The sequence below is a fragment of the Chlorocebus sabaeus genome, chromosome 26 (assembly GCF_047675955.1).
Source record: "Chlorocebus sabaeus isolate Y175 chromosome 26, mChlSab1.0.hap1, whole genome shotgun sequence".
NCBI classification, from domain to species: domain Eukaryota; kingdom Metazoa; phylum Chordata; class Mammalia; order Primates; family Cercopithecidae; genus Chlorocebus; species Chlorocebus sabaeus.
The window spans coordinates 46,138,466-46,159,506 of NC_132929.1; positions in this window are offsets into that span (position 1 = coordinate 46,138,466).

Genomic DNA, 21,041 nt, shown 5'->3' on the forward strand with positions numbered 1-21,041 from the left:
TGGGAGGCCGTGAGTTCCCTGCTACATCCCTAACACCTAGCACAGTGCCTGGCACATTGCAGTTACCCAATCCATCTTTGTTAAAAGAATGACTAGATGCGATTGTCTCGCTCTCCTGACATCCAGGCCAGGGCTCAGGCACCAGGATCACCTACTGGGTGAACAAGTCAGCGTAGGCAGGAGGCAGTTGTCTTGAACATCCCCACCCTGGACCCCTCCTCCACATGTTGAATCCTGGAGAAGAGACAGGGGAAAGCTGGCTTTCTAGTGTGCAGTGGGCTAGACCAGCCCGGGGACCCCATCATCAGGGCCTAGAAGGCAGATAGGGAACAGACTGGAGTCAGGGGCCAGGAACAGGGAGGGAGCAGCCCTCAAGGGCTAACCAGGCCCAAGACAGCATCATTTCCAAAGGCCTATCCACAAGGATCCTAGTGTGTAGAGCCAAGGCGGAAAGCGCAGACTCCAGAGCCAGCCCACCTATTCCTGGTCAGTAACCTTGGACCACCAGTGCTCAGCTGGCCTCCTCATCTGCAAGGCTGCAGCGAATGAGCTGCTGGACGTGAAATGTCCAGCCCAGGGCCTGCAGGGCAGAGATACTTGTCACACACACCTTCCTCCCCTCTTTGGTTCCCCTTTCCCCTTTACTCTTTCCCCTTCCTCTCCAATACCTTTGTCCTCCACGCTTTCCTTCAAGGTCAGGCTGGCTGAGGCTTCCAAGCTGGTGCATTGTCCATGAGGGCAGGGAAGACACTCCCCCAATACTTTTATGTACTCTACTGAGCCTTCCAGAGACCCTGCTCACTTTCTCCTAAGCTCAAGAGCTCCTGGAACATGGCATTGGAGGCCACTTGATTACATGCAAGAGGGGAGGAAGGGAGCCCACAGTACTTCTTTGTGTTCATTTCTGTACTTGAAGTAAAATTCATGGGACATAAAGCCAACCATTTTAAAGTGTACAGTCCAGTGGCATTGAGCGCCTTCACAGGGTTATGCAACCATCACCTCTATCTAGTTTCGGAACATTTTCATTGCCCCCAAAGGAAGTTCCATACTCATTACATGGTCTTTCCCCGTTCCCCCTCCCTGAGCCCCCTGCAACCACCAGTCTGCTTTCTGTCTCCATGGATTTGCCTATTGCGGACATCTCATTTAGATGGAATCGTACGATGTGATCTTTGTGTCTGGCTTCTTTCATTCCAGGTAATATTTTCAAGGTTCATCCACATTGTAGTAGGTGTCAGTGCTTCATTTCTTTTCAGGGCTGAATAATATTCCCCAGCAGTGCTTCTTAATTTATAAGAAAGACAGTGTCCATTCCACATTTGGGCAGGGCTTTTCCTGGAGCTGGGTAGGGGCTTGTGGAAGGAATTTAAAGAGGGAATAAGGAGAGAAGACAGGGAGTAGGAAAGACAGAGGGAGGAAGGAGGGAGGGAAAGAGAGAGGGAGGGACGCCATCCTATAACAAGGATGAATGCAAGCTGCAGGGCGCAAGAGGATGCAGCTTCCAAGCCATGAGGCTGCATTTTGGTGACACTCAAAGATCAGTGAACGGTAAACACCTGAGCGAGGCAGCCCCAGGCTGGGCACGAAGCCTCGGAAGTCACAGCTTCTGTCCTGTGCATCTCGCCCACTCGCTGTTCTCACAACTTTCTCTTCTTGCACATGGGTCCTTTGGCAAGGCTGGCACCCCTGCCGCCCTGCAAAGACAATGGACACCCCAGTCTTTCGAGAGGTCTTTCCTCTCTCCCACTGCTGGGGGACCTTGGTGCGGATCAGGGTCACTGCAGGGGCCGACTGCACCGTCCTGGCGCCTTTGCCAGATCACAGAGGCCCAGACCCCCACTACTTAGCTGTGGGCCAGAGCTTTGGCTTTGTGCTCTGTGTCGAGGAGACATTCAGGGCACAGGCCAGGGCAGATGGGACTCCCATGTTCTTCGTTTGTTCCTTCACAAGGGCATGGGGGTGGAACTGCAGGACGGGGCTTCCCTGGGATGGTTTAATTCAGTACAGAGACCCTTGTTTTTCCTGGAGCTTGGAAAGCCTGTTCTCCACACCTGGGGCTTAGCTGTGTCATGCCAGGGAGCCCAGCCAATCGAAATATTGACTGAAGTCAGGTTTGAAGGCTTTTGATGACCCAGCTTTGTTTGTGTTTAATGGGCTTGGAAATTTAGATGCCCTTCCAATTCAAACTGGTCTGCCAAGGGTCTTTTCCCCCTCCCTGTTTTGTTTTGAACATCGGTTTGGTAAGTGGTTCACAAGAGAAATTCAGGTTTGGGTTTGGTTCAAGGATCAACAAACGTGTGCAGTTAGTTCTGGTCTGGGGTGCGCGGTTCAGACCGGTCTGAGGCTTTAGTTCAGAGAGAAAGGACAAAGCCCGCCGTTCACCAGGCAGGAGGAAGCACCGGCTCCCCTGCCCCCACGGCCCCACTGTGGGCCTGGGCCCGGCCTCTGCTGCATTTAGACTGGGAGCTTCAGCCCTCCAACCCCGGTGTGTCTCCGGAGGGCAGCACTGTTTGATTGATCTTGAAAGTACGACAGTAAAACAGTTAATAAAAACCCGATAGGTCTGTGCAGAAGCACTTCCCATACCACCTAAATGAGCGCTATTCATCAAGGCTGGGCATGGATGCCTGGAGCGCCTCGCACAGAGGAGGGGTAGGGTAACCACTGCCCAGCGCCTCAGGGACCCCAGCTTCCCCTGTCTGCTCTCAGCCTCCAGTGAAGATGAAAATGTCTGCCTCTGGAATTCCAGCTTCCCCTTTTTTTTAAGGCAGCGGTTCTCAAAGTGTGGTCCCAGAACCGCCAGCAGTATGGCTACTGGGAACAGGTTAGAAATGCGTATTCCTGGACCCCACTCCTTGCTGAGCCTGAATTCTGCTGGTGAGGCCCAGCTATCTGTGTCTTGTCAGGCCCTCCAGGAATTCTGATGCAGGCTCCAGTCCGAGAATCCTGTTCTACAAAGTCTCCTCCACGCTCCAAGTCATCACACACCTTGAGTTTTCAAACCTTTTTGTTTCCTCCGTGTCAAAAGAAAAAAAAAAAAAAAAACTTGACAAATCCAGATAACACTAAGGCTGAAAGTTTTGGAACAGAGGATGGAATAGCAACCCTCCACTCAACACTAGAGATCTGTGTGGCAGCCGACGAGAAGGAGGGTCTTTTGGGGGCTAGAGTGGGTTGAAGGAGCACTATCTGCCCCTGCTGTTTCTGCCTTTTCAGGGTACTGGGACATGAGAAGTGGAAAGGGTTCAGGGTGTATATCTGGAGCTGGAAGGCCTGGGCTCAGGTCTCCACTCAGACCCGTGCCCGCTGTGTGACCTTAGGCAAGTCATGTCACCCCCTGTACTTTTTAGTTCCCTCTTCTGAAAACTGGGGACAGTAATGGGACCCATTTCATAGGATTATTGTCTGTGAATAAGTGGAAAGTTCTTGGGACAGGCATCTGCTCCTCTTCTGGGGACCGCCAGGTGTGCTCTTGAGCTCCCAGCAGCTCCCCTTGGGTCCAGGCACCTGCACCTCTGTCCATGGCCAGTAGATGTATGTGAGGATGTGTGCTGTTGCTGGTCAGTGTGGGGGTGCTCCTGTCCGTGGAGAGACAGAAACTCCACTGCATAGGCTTGAGGATGGGGCTGTGGCTCCATCATCACTCTCATCCTGGTTGGGATAGCAGATCCCTGCATTGCTGGTCCTGTGGCTGTGGTCACCCAATGGTGGCCCCGACAAGCAGCCCTGCTGCCATATGTAATTCCCCAGAGGAGATAAGAGAGGAGAGAACAAGGGTAGTGGAAAAGCAAGAAAGGACATGAAGAAGGAAGAGAGAAAAACAGATGGAGACAAAGAGAAAGATATAGGAACAAAAAAGAGGGGAGGACTGGAGGAACAAAGGCATATAGAGATGGGGAGGATGTGGAGATGGACGAGAGAGAGAGAGAGAAGGAAGGGACAAGAAGGTGGGGCTCTGCTCCTCTGCACCAGTCCATGCTCTGCAGCCCACGAATTAGCCAGGCTGTGTATGTGAGTAGAAGACCAGCCTCTCCGAGCACCTGACCTTTGAGAGAGGCCGGTGAATGCCTTTACCCTGATCTGGGAACCTGAAGGTGGCCACGCCAGCCTCACCCTGACCAGGGAGCTGGAGCGTGGCTCATCAGCCACTGCTCACATGTTCAGAACTGGAGGCTGAGGGGTCTCCTATGAGGAGCTGTGCCAGGAGCAGGTCTCATGCAGGGGTGAAGGAAGCTGGCGGCTGTCTCTCTTTCCGCATCAGCCACGGGCTCTGGTGCACCAAGTTTCCCCTCATGCCCTACCTGGCCATCCGCCCTGCTGCACTCGGGGCCACACCTCTGGGTTCAGTAGAGGACTTGCCCTGTGGGTCCTGACATTGCTGCCAGTGGCTCTGAGACTCTCCTGCCTGTGACTGCCACATGCCAGCTCTACTGTAACTTTTGCCTCCTGCAGTTTGCGGAGTGAGAGATTGTGTCATTTGAACAACAGCAGGTCATGGGGAAAATGCCCAGGTAAGGCAAGAATCAGGGGTGCCCATCAGAAGGGCACAAGCAGCACAGCCGCCCAGTTGTTTATATACAAGAGCCCCTGCCAAGAGGCTCAGGGGGCTGCTCACCAAACAGGCGTCCTGGAGTAGGCTGCATCCACCTGGGAGAGGGACCCGTTTTCTGACTGTGCAAAGGTGCCTGATGATTTGACAGAACCCTGGATTCCCATGGGTGCTGTGCTTAATCTCCTGGAGAAAGCCCAGCCTGCACCTCCTGGGCACCACCACGCAGCACTTTACAAAACACCTATGTATTCTAGTCCACTTCCTGGCTGAATCTAGCCTGCAGAGTGGTTTGTGTGTTTTTTTCATGTTGTTGTTGTTTGTTTGTTTTTCCTATTCAGGTTCCATTTCTTTCATTCAGCTGAAGTGCCTTGAGAAGGGGATGCACCTTCTGGTAGGTCACAGCCCCTCCTCTCCCTCCTGTCCCAGCCGCCCGACCCTGCAGACCCTGGCCTGTGACTCATCTCCTAGAGCAACCGGATGGCCTCGGATAGGCCCACTGGTCTTTGGAAAAGTCATGAGGGACACAAGCGGATGTCCAGCTCAGCTTTGTGCTCCTGATTTGAGCACCCCCCTGCTCCCTCAGAAGAGGCCTCTGGGGAAGTGGGGTCTGCAGGGAACAGAGGAGGGACTGGGAAAGTGGGGTGGATGCAGCAGAAGCCAGGGAGGCAGGACTGGCTCAAGAGGTAATGGCGCTGTCTGGAGGCCCAGACATTGAGATCTCTGGAATCTGTGACCCTTGGAGACCCTGCTCCCCAGTTTGTTCTCCCTGTTCCCCTCTGGCCATTTCCCTGTAGATATTAGCAATCCAAGGCCTCAAAACACAAAGGCTTGTGTGTTTGCCTTCCCAGATCTGGACTGCATTCTGTGTTGTAGGGGAGGGGATGACTTTAGTTCAGTGCGAAAGCTCGTTACAACCCCAGAAAGCAGGGGTCAGTGTGGGGGCCATCAGGGACTGAGGAGAGGCACGGGGGGATGTGTGCAGATGGTCCTCATGCCACCCAACCCTGGGCTGAGTGAGCCCCTGCAGTTGCTGGGGATGCAGATTGTCCCACCCCAGGCCTGTGCTCACACCACCCTCAGACACCACTGGGCAGGCGAGCATTCGAAGGGTCCCTGCTCTGTTGATCCAGGCCAGGCTAACGTGCAGACAGGTGATGGTGGTGATACCATGCCTTGTCCTCTCCCAGCTCGCCTGCTCTGCCTGGTGGGGGACATAAAGCCTTACCCAGGCATAAAGATGCCTGGTGTTTGCAGATGCTTCTCACTGTTACCTGGATGCATTTGTTTTTATTTTAGTTATACTTTTATTTTTAGTGTGCATGAGAAAAATAAAATGAATACATCAAACAGTGGTTAAATGGATTTATGGCCTAGGATGGAGCTAAGTTAAACGTTAGTTGATTTAAGGAAATACATTAAGTAAATAATAGTACAGGTGGTAGATAGACAAAGTTCAAAAATGTGCTGGAACGCAAAAGGCTGAAGTTTGGTGAGATCTTTGTTGTCCCAGACAAGGGTAAGGCTCCCCAACTGCACTGTGCCTTGTTCCATCTTCTCCTGCCCTGCCCAGCCCCTCACACAGGCTCAGCCCAGGAGACACTGAAGGAGACTGACTTTCACAAACACAGAGGACACCCCGAGCTCCAAACTTGCTCTGGGGCAGAACAGCTGCCAGGGTGGGGGGTAGTTGATGTGGCTTTTGTCCACATCTTTTCTCCGGCAGCCTTCGATCTGCCCTTTCAAGGGGTGCATTTCAGAAAGCTGAATTCCTAGGGAGGCACCACAATCTTGCTCCCCCTCAAAACAGAACTGGAGACAACAGAGCTGCAAATAAAAAGAGGCTTGGGAAACACGCTCACTCTGGTCAACTCACTCCTTAGGAGCCAGGAGGTCTAGTCAGCGGCTGGAAGGCCTCCATGCAGCCCCTTCACCTCTCCTCCTCCAGCCAGCAAGATCGCATGGCTCATTTTGTGCTGAGTGGGGAATGAGATGATGCATGAAATGCTTTGGGAAGTCCAGGGTGCATGGCGAGGGTTCCGATTTCTCCACTCCCCGCTGCTGCCTGCGGGTCACCCTTGCCCACTCTGCTCCGCAACCCGGGGCTCCTGGGATTCGGTGGAGGGAAAACCCTGGGAAGGGGACAAATGGATGAGGAAACAGCCCCTACAGCCCCTCTCAGCAAGACCAGCGCCGCAAAGGTAAGCTGCCCACAATGCCTTCGCTGGCTTTGTCAGGGAAATTGCTTTTGCCTAGCATCATTTTTTATGTGCCTGTTCAATAAAATAATTATTGATGGCCTCATCCATTTAAGTCACAATCAAAATAGCAGCCAGGATGGGGCAGCCCTATATTATATCACCAGAGCGAGAACTATTTTCTATAAATTCGCAAATACATTCACATTTAGGTGAAAAATTATGCCGCCTAGGATCAAATATATCAGAGGCTGGGAGCCGGGAGGGAGAGGGCCGGGGTCTGAGGGCTTCTTCATTATTCATTAGTGAAGCACGCAGGAGCGGGAGGAGCAGCCCTGTGCCTGCCAGTGGGCATCATGGAAGGTAGGGAAGGGATGCTGGTCCCCACTGGAGGCGAGTGATGCTGGCCCTATCTGAAAGCCAGGCAGGCAGAGAGCACCAGCTTTTCCAAGGAGGAAGAAATGAATACGTGTGAGTTAGGAGAGAGGCCCACGATTCCCCAGGTGTTAAGAGCTGTGTGCCAATTATCCAGCAATTATCACCATCCAAGATGGTGGGGATGATGCAGAGAGAAAAGGGCAGTAGGGGTGGGGGGTGTGGGAAGGTGAAACCTGAGCCAGAGTAGAGAGACAGCACACAGTAGAGGAAAACAACAATGGCCAAGCATTGCTGTGTACCAGGCCCTGTGCTGGGCCACCAATCTTCTCATCGACCCCTGCAGTGGGCCACAGGAGCATCCTCACTGCTGAGGCGAGGGCCTGAGGCTCAGGAGGGGAATTCACGGCTCCAGATGTGCACGGCTTGTAAGGGGCAGAGCTTGGCTTTCTCATCTAACCTGTCAGATGCCAAGTTGTGTTCTGGAAGGGCCTCATTCATAATGTATTGGTAGGTGTAGACTGGGGTTGGGGGTGTTCAGAGTAGGGGCAGAATGGGGATTGTTTGTTTATTAGGTTTCTTGTCTGTTTGTCTGTGTGTTTAGAGAAAAAATGTGCTTGGCCAAAGCACCAGCACTACTTTCTGAAAGTGAGAAGGTAAGGGAATTGGGGAGAAATCAAGAAAACAGCTAATTTCTGGGTCATGGAGGTGGTGTGGGCCTGGCTGGGTGCAGGCTGTACAGGGCCAGGCCCAGTTTATCTGCAGAGCTTTCTTCAAAACCCCATCCACTTAAGGATAACCCCAGTAAAGGTCCCTTCCTGGTCTGCCTCCCCACCCCACCTCTGTTTTTAATCACTTTCCCTCCCGCCCCCACGCCACCCTCACCCCCCACCCCAGGAAGCTCCTAGTGCTCATGTACCAGTGCCGATGGATTCTCTCTGCCCAGAAGTCTGCATTTTAAACGATTTCTAATTATGAGTTGAAAGGCTCTAACTCTGGAGATGAGATTTCAGGAGTTGGCAAAGTATTTTAAGGTCTGGAGATGTCTCCCCCATATTCCCCCTAAAATCACACCCTATAGAGCATTGTCTTCCCACTTCTGTTCAGGGCCAGTCCTGAGCCTGTGCCTTCAGTGACACACAAAGTTCAGGGGTTCTGGTGTTGGAGGCATAGATAGGAAGACTTTGGACAGAGAAACTCTTAAAGCTTCCTTCCTGGTATTTGACCCTCCTCTTGCCTCTTTTAATTAAAAAGAGGCCATTTCATTACCTATGATCTTACCTGTCAAGGCATTTGACTTGCAGGATTTATCTTGGAAAATCCTGGCCTCATGCACAAAGACACTCAGGTCTTACCCCAGCCCTTTAATACCCATCCTTCCTGTTTGGAGAACTGTCAGCAGTCTCATCAAAATGATGGGGCTCCTTTGGAAAACAGCCTGGCCATGCCACAGATGTTAAACACAGAGTTACCACAGGATGCAACAATTCCTCCCCTGGGCATAGATACCCAAGAGAATGGAAAACATGGGCCCACACAATGGCTTGGAGGAGAAATGTGCAGAGCACCATTATTCATGATAACCAAAAAGTGGGAACAACTCAAATGTCCATCAACAAATGAGTGGATTAACAAAATGTGAGATAGCCACACAATGAAATACCACTCAGTGAAAAGGAATGACGTGCTGATTCATGCCACAACATGGATAAATGTTGAAAACATTATGCTAAGTGAAAGAAGCCAGTCACTAATAGACCACATATTGGGTGATCCCACTTCTATGTAATGTCCAAAATAAGCAAAGCCATACAGATAGAAAGTAGATTTACGGCTGCCTAGGGTTGAGCTGTACAGGGAAGAAGTATTAGAAGGAAATGAGGAGTGAGTGCTAATAGGTGTGGGGTTTCTTTTGGGCATGATAAAAAGGTCCCAAAATTGATTGTGGTGATGGTTCCATAATTCTGAATACACAGATTGTACTCTTCAAGTGGGTCAGTTGTATGACATGTAAATTATATCCCACTCTGTTAAAAGCAAATCAAGATTATGCCCATTGCTTGGCTGCCAAGGCCTCTGAAACCTTGCTCCTCCTGATGGCAGCCCTTCCACCTACCTTCCACTCATGCCCACAAACCTGATGCCTAGTTAGCACCCAACCTCCAATGATCCACCTTCTCAGCACCCCTGCTTCCGCCCACACCGGGGTTGGAGGGTGGTTGTCCCCAAGCCTCTGCCCCCCGATATTCAGGGCCAGCAGCCTCTCTTCTTCAAGGCCTGTTGCTCACCCCAAAGGCAGCCACACTCCTCAGGATGGCCCTCTTTTAGGAAAACTATGTTTGGGGACTTGTCCAGAGTCCCAGCCTTCTGGGGCAGAAGAAGGCTGGCATTTGTGATTCTTTTTTTTTTTTTTTTTTTTTTTTGAGAGTCTCCCTCTGTCGCCCAGGCTGGAGTGCAGTGGCTTGATCTTGGCTCACTGCAAGCTTTGCCTCCCAGGTTCATGCCATTCTCCTGCCTCAGCCTCCCGAGTAGCTGGGACTACAGGCACCCACCACGACACCTGGCTAATTTTTTGTATTTTTAGCAGAGACAGGGTTTCACCCTGTTAGCAAGGATGGTCTCAATCTCCTGACCTCATGATCCACCTGCCTGGGCCTCCCAGAGTGCTGGGATTACAGGCGTGAACCACCATGCCAGGCCATTTGTGACTCTTATCTACTGAATGAGTAGCCTTGCCGTGGCAGTCACTGCCATGAACCACAGGCCAGAAAGAGAAAGAGACCTTTCCAGTGCCACGTGGTTGGTCAGGGGATGATCCAGGGCTGGCCCTCCATCCCTAGTCTTTCCATCCAGGGCTCCCCTCTACCATCGCTGCTGGGCAAGGCCCCTAAAACACAGCCTCGCGCACCCGTCAGCACCATGAGAGGCAACTTTTTACTGATACGCCATGACAGCCCCTGCTGGAATTAAAGCAGGAAGGTTGGGGTGGGGCGGGGAGTTCCCCTGCAGGTGCTTGTTGCTAGGCCTTCTGCGGTGTAATAACTCCCCACATACACACACCTGTGCAGCCTGGCTGTTACAGAGCACTTTCCCACCATTAACTCATGCCTCTGGGAGATGGGCAAATGCCAGCTAGATTTGGGTGGTGGAAGGTGGGTGGGGAACCATCTGAAGCTTGGGCCTGACAGGTGCAGAACGCTCCAGGCAGGGTGGAGGTAGCCTCTGGGGAGCCTATGGGTTCCCCATAAATGTCCCAAAGTTGTGCAGATGAATAAGGGTGGGGATGCCACTGGGCTCAAGCAGGTCAGTCTCTTTTAGGGTCAAGTATTGGCCACCAAAGTCACTTGGCCAGCTTTCCCCCAAGCTGATTCGATGTCCCAGGCTCCAGGTGAGATTCCAGTTCCAGAGTCTCTGCCCTTCTGAGATGCCCACAGCAGGGAGCAGCCACATTGATCCAGGAGAGCCTGACCCCAGATGAATTCTCCATCTATCATCCAGAGGGCACACCAGGTAAATACGCCCTCCCTGAAGCCAGGAGATCCTGAGGCCTCTGGGAACATGATGTCCATAGAGTGATTAAACAAATGCCTGTTTACACAGCATTATCACTGTAGACACTGCCAAAACAATCACATCAGGCTGCCTGCAGTCCCCCTGGATTGAGGTCTTTGACCCTCCAGGCTTGGCTAGAAGGCTGCAGTGAAGGTACAGTGTGGCTGTGTGGGGTACATCTCAAATCACACGGGCATGCTGGGGAGAGAGAGGTGGGAGTGAGAGGCTTCTCCTCCCAGGAAGGGCAAAGGGCCCAAGATGAGCCCCAGACATCCTCTGCTTGAGGATGGTCCTCTCCGCTCCAACCAGGCCCAGGAGGCAGGTCCAGATTCAAAAGCAGGTGTGGAAAGGAGGCGGGTCCACCTGCAGGGTCTATGGTCTTTAAGTGAAGGACCATAGATGGCCCATGATGGAGAGAGTGGGCACAGCAGGGAGACCCAAGGTGTAGCGTTCCCAGCCTGGAGAGGGAGGAGAGGAAGGGAATCTTCCCCCACCATGTGGCCACACTGGGCTGCTGCACCTGCTGGCCCACCAACTGGGCAAACGCAGGCCTGGCCTACCACGTCGGGAGCCAGCCTCTTCCCAGTGTAGGGCACCTGTGTACAGGCCTCAGCAGGAACCATAGAGTGGCTGGGGCCTGGATGCACATTAGGGACATCCGCTGCCTTGGGGTGGGACTCACTCCATCATAGGAACACGTGTGTGCATCCACACATGCTCACACAAACACATTCATCCAAGAAATATTTATCAATTGAAAGCTTTCTGGAGACAAATGAAAATGAGAACACAATTTACCAAAACCTATGAGCAACAGCAAAAGCAGTCCTAAGACGGAAGCTTATAGCAATGAATGCCTATGTCAAAAAAATAGAAAGATCTCAAATAACAACCTTACCTTATTCCTCAAAAAACTAGAAAAACAAAGACAATCTAAGCCAAAAATAAATAGAAGGAAAGAAATAATAAAGATCAGAGCAGAAATAAATAAAAATAGAGATTAGGAAAACAATACAAAAGGTCAATAAAACAAAAAGCTGATTTTTAAAAAAGACAGTCAACAAACCTTTAGCTAGACTAAAAAAAAAAAAAAAAAAACTCAAAATAAATCAGAAATGAGAAAGGAGACATTACAACTAATACCACAGAAATATGAAATATGACTACCACAGTAGTTGCAACAGACTACCATGAACAACTACGCACCAACAAATTGAAAAACCTAAAGAAAATGGATAAATTCCTACACACATACAACCTACCATGACTGATTCATGAAGAAACAGAAAACCTGAACAGACCAATAAATGATGAGTAATGAGACTGAAGCGTAATAAAAAGCTTCCATTGAAGAAAAGCCAAGGACCTGATGGCTTCACTGCTAAATTCTACTAAACATATGAAGAAGAGTTAATATCATTTTTTCTACTCAAGCTATATGTATTAGTCTATTCTCACACCACAAATAAAAACATACCGGAGACTGGGTGATTTATAAAGAAAAAGAGGTTTAATGGACTCACAGTTCCATGTGGCTGGGGAGGCCTCACAATCATGGTAGAAGGAGAGAGGCGCATCTTACATGGCAGCAGGCGAGAAAGAATAAGAGCCAAGTGAAAGGGGAAACCCCTTATAAAATCATCAGATCTTGTGAGACTTATTCACTATCACGAGAACAGTAGGGGGAAACCACCCCCATAATTCAATATCTCCCACTGGGTCCCTCCCACAACATGTGGGAATTATGGGAGCTACAATTCAAGATGAGATTTGGGTGGGGACACAGCCAAACAATATCACTACACAAAAAAAGAAAGAAAAAAAGAAAGAAAGAAAGAGAGAGAGAGAGAGAGAGAGAAAGAAAGAAAGAAAGAAAGAAAGAAAGAAAGAAAGAAAGAAAGAAAGAAAGAAAGAAAGAAAGAAAGGAAGGAAGGAAGGAAGGAAGGAAGGAAGGAAGGAAGGAAGGAAGGAAGGAAGGAAGGAAAAATGAAGAGGAGGGAGTGCTTTCACATTTATTCTACAAGGCCAGCATTACTCTGATATCAAAACCACACAAAGATACAACAACAACAAAAGGAAACTACAGGATAATATCCCTCATGAACACTCATGCAAAAATCCTCAACAAAATACTAGTAAATCGAATTTAATAACACATTGAAAAGATCATCCACCATGATCAAGTAGGATTCACTCCAGTGACACAAAAATGGTTCAACATACACAAATCAATAAACTTGATATATCACATTAACAGAATCAAAAACCATATAATTATTTCAATAGATGCTGAAAAAGCATTAATTAAAATTCAAAATCCTTCATGATAGAAACTCTCAACAAACTAGGAATAGAGGAATATGTAATACCTCACCACAATGAAGGCCATAGGTGGCAAATCCACAGCTAACATTATACTGAATGGGGAAAAGTTGAAAGTTTTTCCCCTGAAATCTAGAATAAAAAGGGATGCCTACTTTCACCACTTTTATTCAACATAGTAGTGGAAGTTCTAGCCAGAGCAATTAGACAAGGGAAAGAAATAAAAGGCATCCAAACTGGAAAGGAGGAAGTCAAATTGTCCCTGTTCATAGATGGCATGATTTTATATATAGAAAACCCTAAAGATTCCACAAAAAAAAAAACGTTAGAACTAATAAATTAACTTAGTAAACTTAAGGATAAAAATATTAACATACAAAAATCAGTAGCATTTCTATACACTAATAGCAAGCTATCTGAAAAAGAAATCAGGAAAGGAAATATATTTACAATAGTTACAAAAAAATACCTAGTAATCAACTTAACCAAGGAGGTGAAAGATCTCTACAATGAAAACTCTAAAACATTGATGAAAGAAATTGAAGTGACAAGTAAATGGAAAGATATTCATGAATTAGAATAACTAATATTGTTAAAGTGTCTATATTACTAAAACTAATCTATGGATTCAATGCAATTCTTATCAAAATATCAATGACATTCTTCACCAAAGTAGGAAAAAAAAATCTTTTCTTTTTTATTTTTTTCTAGACAGAGTCTCACTCTGTCACCAGGCTGGAGTTCAATGGTGTGATTTTGGCTCACTGCAACCTCTGCCTCCCAGGTTCAAGCAATTCTCTTCCCTCAGCCTCCTAAGTAGCTGGGACTACAGCTGCGTGCCACCACACCCAGCTAATTTTTGTATTTTTAGTAGAGATGGAGTTTTACCATGTTGGCCAGGATGGTCTCAATCTCTTGACCTTGTGATCTGCCCACCTCAGTCTCCCAAAGTGCTGGGATTACAGGTGTGAGCCACCATGCCCAGCTGAAAAAACAATCTTAAAATTCATATGGAAAGGCAAAGACCCCAAATTTCCAAGGCAATCTTCAGCAAAAAGGACAAAACTGGAGGCATCACGCTACCTAACTTCAAAATATACTACAAAGCTATAGTAACCAAAACAGCATGATACTGGCATCAAAACAGATGCATAGACCAGTAAAACAGAATAAAGAACTCAGAAATAAATCCCTCCATTTTCAACCAACTGATTTTTGACAAAGACACTAAGAATACACATTGGGGAAAGGATGGTCTCTTCAATAAATGATGCTTGGAAAACTAGATATCCACAGGCAGAAGAATGAAACTAGAGCCCTATCTCTCACCATATACTAAAATCAACTCTAAGTTGATTAAAGACTTAAATGTAAGATTCAAAACTATGAAACTTCTAGAAGAAAATATGAGAGAAATTCCTCATAAGACTGGTTTGGACAAGGATTTTTTGAATAAGACCTAAAAGGCATAAAAGGAAAAATAGACAAATGAGATTACATGAAGCTAAAAAGCTTCTGCACAACAAAGGAAGCAATCGATAAACTGAGGAGATAATCCACAGAATGGGAGAGATTATTGAAAACTATGCAGCTGACAATGGGTTAATATTTGGCATATATAAATAACTCAAACAACTCAATAGCAGAAAAACAAATAATCTGATTAAAAATGGGCAATGGCCTTCTCAAAAGAAGACATACAAATGGCCAATAAATACATGAAAAAATATTCAACATCACTAATCATCAGAGAAATGTAAATGGAAACCACAGTGCAATATTACCTCACCCCAGCTAGAATGGCTATAATCAAAAAGACAAAAATAAATAAAATAACAAATGCTGGCAAGGGTGCAAAGAAAAGAGAATTCTTATATTCTGTTTGTGGGAATGTAAATTAGTATAATCATTATAAAAAACAGTATGGAGGCTCTTCAAAAAATTAAAAATAAAACTACAATAGAATCCAGTAATCCCATTGCTGGGTGTATATCCAAAGGAAATAAAATCAATATGTCTAAGAGATACCTGCACTCCCATGTTTACTGAGGCATTATTCACAATAGCCAAAATATGGAATCAACCTAAGTGTTCATCTAATGATGAATGGATGAAGAAAATGTGATATGTATACCTAATAGAATACTATTCAGTCATAAAACAAAATAAAATCCTATCATTTGTGACAATACAGATGAACCTGGAGGACATTATGTTAAGTGAAAAAAGTCAAGCACAGAAAGACAAACCCTGCACAATCTCAATCATATGTGGAATCTAAAGAAGTTGATTTCATAGAAATGCAGAATAGAATGGTGGTCACCAGAGGCTGAAGAGTCTCTTCAATAAATGGTCTCTTCAATAAATGATGCTGGGAAAACTAAATATCCACAAGCAGAAGAATGAAACTAGAGGCCTATCTCTCACCATATACAAAAATCAACTCTAAATGGATTAAAGACTTAAATGTAAGATTCAAAATTATGAAACCTTTCCCAGTGGCAAGACTGGGAGAGGTTGGTCAAGAGGTTCACAGTTACAGTTAGACAGGACAAATAAGTTCTGGTGTTCTATTGGAAGAGTGATCACAGCAAATAACAATGTAGTGTAGATTTCAAGATAGCTAGAAGATTTTGAATGTTATCACCATAAAGAAATGATAAATGTTTTAATTGATGGATATGATAATTACCATAACTTTTTCATATGTAGGCATGCATTGAAACACCACATTGTCCTCCTTAAATATTGATGATTATTATTTGTCAATTATCAATAAAAATTAAACATAATAAAAGAAATATTTAAGCACTTACTTTGCATCAGAGCTTGTTCCAAGTTTTCAGAATATAGCAATGAAAAACACCATCTCTGGCCTCACAGAACTCACATTCTTGGCAGAAGGAGTGCCAATTAGAAAGGAGACCCTACGGCAGCCCATGGAGGGCGAGCTGCAGCAGGGCAGGCCGTCACCTACCCAGAAAGTGCAAGGGGTCAGGGGTTTCCCTTTTCTAGCCAAGGGAAGCTGTGACAGACTGTACCTGGAGGAACGGTACACTCCCATCCAAATACTGTGCTTTTCCCACAGTCTTAGCAACCGGCAGGCCAGGAGATTTCCTCTCATGCTTGATTTGGGAGTCCCACACCCACGGAGCCTTGCTCATTAGCGCAGAAGTTTGAGATTGACCTGTGACACAGGAGCCTGGTGAGGGGAGGGGCATCCACCACTGCTGAGACTTGAGGAGGTAAACAAAGTAGGTAGGGAAGTTTGAACTGGGTGGAGCCCATCACAGCTCAGCAAGGCCCTACCACCTCTCTAGACTCCACCTCTGTGGGCAGGGCATAGCTGAATAAAAGGCAGCAGACAACTTCTGCAGACTTAAACATCTCTGTCTCACAGCTCTGAAGAGAGCAGTGGTTCTCCCAGCACAGTGTTCAAGCTCTGAGAATGAACAGACTGCCTCCTCAAGTGGGTCCCTGACCCCTGTGTAGCCTGGCTGGGAGACACCTTCCAGTAGGGGCCGACAGACACCCATACAGGTGGGTGCCCCTCTGGGACAAAGCTTCCAGAGGAAGGATCAGGCAGAAATATTTGCTGTTCTGCAATATTTGCTGTTATGCAGCCTCTGCGGGTGATACCCAGGCAAACATGGTCTGGAGAGGACCTCCAGCAAACTGCAGCAGACCTGCAGCTGAGGGGCCTGACTGTTAGAAGGAACACTAACAAACAAAAATGAATAGCATCAACATCAACAAAAAGGATATCCACACCAAAACCCCATCTGTAGGTCACCAACATCAAAGACCAAAGGTAGATAAAACCACAAAGATGGGGAGAAACCAGAGCAGAAAAACTGAAAATTCCAAAAACCAGAGCACTTATTCTTCTCCAAAGAATCATAGCTCCTCACCAGCAACAGATCAAAACTGGACGGAGAATTAGTTTGACGAGTTGACAGAAGTAGGCTTCAGAAGGTTGGTAATAACAAACTTCTCTGAGCTAAAGGAGCATGTTCTAACCCATTGCAAGGAAGCTAGAAACCTTGAAAAAAGGTTAGATGAATGGCTAACTAGAACAAACAGCATAGAGAAGACCTTAAATGACCTGATGGAGCTGAAAACCACAGTACGAGAACTTTGTAAAGCATACACAAGCTTCAATAGCTGATTCTATCAAGTGGAAGAAAGAGTATCAGTGATTGAAGATCAAATTAATGAAATAAAGCAAGAAGACAAGATTAGAGAAAAAAGAGTGAAAAGAAACCAAAAAAGCCTCCAAGAAATATGGGACTATGTGAAAAGACCAAATCTACGTTTGATTGGCGTACCTGAAAGTGACCAGGAAAATGGAACCAAGTTAGAAAATATTCTTCAGGACAGTATCCAGGAGAATTTCCCCAACCTAGCAAGGCAGGCCAACATTCAAATTCAGGAAATACAGAGAACACCACAAAGATACTCCTCGAGAAGAGTAATCCCAAGACACATAACTGTCAGATTCACAAAGGTTGAAATGAAGGAAAAAATGTTAAGGGCAGTCAGAGAGAAGGTTGGGTCACCCACAAAGGGAAGCCCATCAGAACTAACAGTGGATCCCTTGGGAGAAACCCTACAAGCCAGAAGAGAGTGGGGGACAATATTCAACATTCTTAAAGAAAAGAATTTTCAGCCCAGAATTTCATATCCAGTCAAACTAAGTTTCATAAGTGAAGGAGAAATAAAACCCTTTACAGACAAGCAAATGCTGAGAGATTTTGTCACCACCAGGCCTGCCCTACAAGAGCTCCTGAAGGAAGCACTAAACATGGGAAAGAACAACCAGTACCAGCCACTGCAAAAACATGTCAAATTGTAAAGACCATTGATGCTATGAAGACACTGCAACAATTAACGGGCAAAATAACCAGCTAACATCATAATGACAGGGTCAAATTCACTCATAACAATATTAACCTTAAATGTAAATGGGCTAAATGCCCCAATTAAAAGACACAGACTGGCAAATTGGATAAAGAGTCAAGACCCATTAGTGTGCTGTATTCAGGAGACCCATCTCATGTGCAGAGACACACACAGTCTCAAAGTAAAGGGACAGAGGAAGATCTACCAAGCAAATGGAAGCCAAAAAAAAAAAAAAAAAGGCAGGAGTTGCAATCCTAGTCTCTGATGACACAGACTTTAAGCGAACAAAGATCAAAAGAGACAAAGAAGGCCATTACATAATGGTACAGGGATCAATTCAACAAGAAGAGCTAACTATACTAAATACATAAGCACCCAATACAGGAGCACCTGGGTTCATGATGCAAGTCCTTAGAGACCTACAAAGAGACTTAGACTCTCACACAATAATAATGGGAGATTTTAACACCCCACTTTCAATATTAGATCAATGAGACAGAAGGTTAACAAGGATATCCAGGACTTGAATTCAGCTTTGCACCAAGCAGACCTAATAAACATCTACAGAACTCTCCACCCCAAATCAACAGAATATATATTCTTCTCTGCACCACATCACACTTATTCTAAAATTGACCACATAACTGGAAGTAAAACACTCCTCAGCAAATGTAAAAGAACAGAAATCACAACAACTGTGTCTCAGACCACAGTGCAATCAAATTAGAACTCACAATTAAGAAACTCACTCAAAACCACACAACTACAAGAAAACTGAACAACCTGCTCCTGAGTGACTACTGGGTAAATAACAAAATGAAGGCAGAAATAAAGATGTTCTTTGAAACCAATGAGAACAAAGACACAACATACCAGAATCTCTGGGACACATTTAAAGCAGTGTGTAGAGGAAAATTTATAGCACTAAATGCCCACAAGAGAAATCAGGAAAGATCTAACATCGACACCCTAACATCACAATTAAAAGAACTAGAGAAGCAAGAGCAAACAAATTCAAAAGCTAGCAGAAGGCAAGAAATAACTAAGATCAGAGCAGAAATGAAGGAGATAGAGACACAAAAAACCCTTCAAAAAATCAATGAATCCAGGAGCTCATTTTTTTTTAAAAGATCAACAAAATAGATAGACTGCTAGCAAGACTAATAAAGAAGAAAAGAGAGAATAATCAAATAGACACAATAAAAAATGACAAAGGGGGTATCATCACTGATCCCACAGAAATACAAACTACCATCAAATAATACTATAAACACCTCTACACAAATAAACTAAAAAATCTAGAATAAATGAATAAATTCCTGGACACATGCACCCTCCCAAAACTAAATCAGGAAGAAGTTGAATCTCTGAATAGACCAATAGCAGGTTCTCAAATTGAGGCAATAATTAATAGCCAACAAACCAAAAAAAGTCCAGGACCAGATGGATTCACAGCTGAATTCTACCAGAGGTACAAAGAGGAGCTGGTACCTTTCCTTTTGAACCTATTCCCATCAATAGAAAAAGAGGGAATCCTCCCTAACTCATTTTATGAGGCCAGGATGATCCTGATACCAAAGCCTGGCAGAGACATAACAAAAAAAGAGAATTTTAGACCAATATCCCTGATGAACATTGATGCAAAAATTTTCAATGAAATACTGGCAAACCAAATCCAGCAGCAGATCAAAAAGCTTATCCACCACAATCAAGTCGGCTTCATCCCTGGGATGCAAGGCTGGTTCAACATATGCAAATTAATAAACGTAATCCATCACATAAACAGAACCAATGACAGAAACCACATGATTATCTCAACAGATGCAGAAAAGGTTTTTGACAAAATTCAACAGCCTTTCATGCTAAAAACTCTCAAAAAACTAGGTATTGATGGAATGTATCTCAAAATAATAAGAGCTATTTATGACAAACCCACAGCCATAATCATACTGAATGGGCAAAAACTGGAAGCATTCCCTTTGAAAACCAGCACAAGACAAGGATGCCCTCTCTCACCACTCCTATTCAACATAGTGTTGGAAGTTCTGGCCAGGGAAATCAGGCAAGAGAAAGGAATAAAATGTATTCAATTAGGAAAAGAGGAAGTCAAATTGTCCCTGTTTACAGATGACTTGATAGTATATTTAGAAAACCCCATCATCTCAGACCAAAATCTCCTTAAGCTAATAAGCAACTTCAGCAGTCTCAGGATACAAAATCAACGTGCACAAATCATAAGCATTTCTCTACATCAATAACAGAGAAACAGAGAGCTAAATCATGAGTCAACTCCCATTCACAAATGCTACAAAGAGAATAAAATACCTAGGAGTACAACTTACAAGAGATGTGAAGGATCTCTTCAAGGAGAACTACAAACCACTGCTCAATGAAATAAAAGAGGACACAAACAAATGGAATAATATTCCATGTTCATGGATAGGAGGAATCAATATTGTGAAAATGGCCATACCGCCCAAGGTAATTTATAAATTCAATACTATCCCCATCAAGCTACCACTGACTTCCTTCACAGAATTGGAAAAAACTACTTTACAATTCATATGGAACCACAAAAGAGCCTGCATGGCCAAGGCAATCCTAAGCTAAAAGAACAAAGCTGGAGGCATCATGCTACCTGACTTCAAACTATGCTACAAGGCTACAGTAACCAAAACAACATGGTACTCATACCAAAACAGATACATACAACAATGGAACAGAACAGAGGCCTCAGAAATAACATCACACATCTACAATCATCAGATCTTTGACGAACCTGACAAAAACAAGCAATGGGGAAAGGATTCCCTATTTTATAAATGATCCTGGGAAAACTGGCTAGCCATTTATAAAAAGCTGAAACTGGATCCCTTCCTTACACCTTATACAAAAATTAAATCAAGGTGGATTAAAGACTTAAATGTAAGACCTAAAACCATAAAAACCCTAGAAGAAAACCTAGGCAATACCATTCAGGACATAAGCATGGACAAAGACATCATGACTAAAACACCAAAAGCAATGGCAACAAAAGTCAAAATGGACAAATGTGATGTAATTAAACTAAAGAACTTCTTCACAGCAAAAGAAACTAAAGAGTGAATAGGCAACCTATGAAATGGGAGAAAATATTTGCA